At 44.5% G+C, this 903-nt stretch overlaps 1 protein-coding gene across 1 annotated transcript in view; it reads right to left on the bottom strand.

Annotated features, from left to right (window-relative positions):
* CHD1 (chromodomain helicase DNA binding protein 1) overlaps positions 1–903 on the bottom strand; it is a 219,293-nt gene that overhangs the window by 201,276 nt on the left and 17,114 nt on the right. The gene's annotated exons all lie outside the window — the stretch shown is intronic.

The raw sequence follows: 903 nt of genomic DNA, 5'->3' as shown, positions 1-903 counted from the left end.
TTAAAGAACGAATAACTCTTTAAATAAAATGTTATACAGACCATCTTGTTTTCTTAATATAATGACAGAGGAGATTTAGATTAGATATTAGGATACAATTTTTCACTCAAAAGGCAGTGAGGCCCTGGCACAGCTGCCGAGAGAAGATTGCCCTATCCCTGGAGGTGCTCAAGACCAGGTTGGATGGGGCCCTAGGCAGCTGAGCTGGTGGGGAGCAGCACTGTCCATTGCAAGGGGGGTTGGATGGGTTCTGAGGTTCCTTCCAACCCAAACCATTCTGCGATTCAGTGATCAGAAAACAACACTTTTCACCACAGCTAAGTGCTCTAAGGATGGGAGAACTAACCCTAACTGCAAATAAAGAAAAATGGAAGAAAAAGAGAAAGGAGAAACCTTGAAACACAAGTGAATATCATGCAGATTAAACTAATACTGGAAAAAGGCATCTTGGGCCAAACAACTTGCCTACAGCATCCAGCATCCTCATGAGAGAAGTGGAGGGCAGCGCTGAGCTCTGCTCTGTGTGACAGTGACAGGGCCTGAGGGAATGGCATGGAGCTGTGTCAGGGGAGGAGCAGCTGGGGGTAAGGGAAAGAGTCTGCATCAGAGGGCAGTGGGCACGGTTCTGAGCTGCTGGAGCTTAGGGAGTGTTTGGCCCAGCTCTCAGACACACGGTTTGGATTTTTGGGTGGAGCTGTGTGGAGCCAGGAGGTAGACAAAATAATCCTTACAGGTGCGTTCCCATTTGGGATATCTGTGATTCCATTACTGTTCTTAATGCCTGTATTGTATGTGCTTTATAATGTACATGATAGCACAGCAGAGCATGAAATTCATTTAGAAATGAATATAAATTCATTATAAGTGTTTGCTCAAAAATCTTTATTGATAGCAGTGTAAAAA

This window comes from Meleagris gallopavo, chromosome Z, assembly GCF_000146605.3.
Source record: "Meleagris gallopavo isolate NT-WF06-2002-E0010 breed Aviagen turkey brand Nicholas breeding stock chromosome Z, Turkey_5.1, whole genome shotgun sequence".
Classification (NCBI taxonomy): Eukaryota; Metazoa; Chordata; class Aves; order Galliformes; family Phasianidae; genus Meleagris; species Meleagris gallopavo.
The sequence above is the reverse complement of the archived record's forward strand: the minus strand, read 5'-3'. Positions and strand labels throughout refer to the sequence as shown.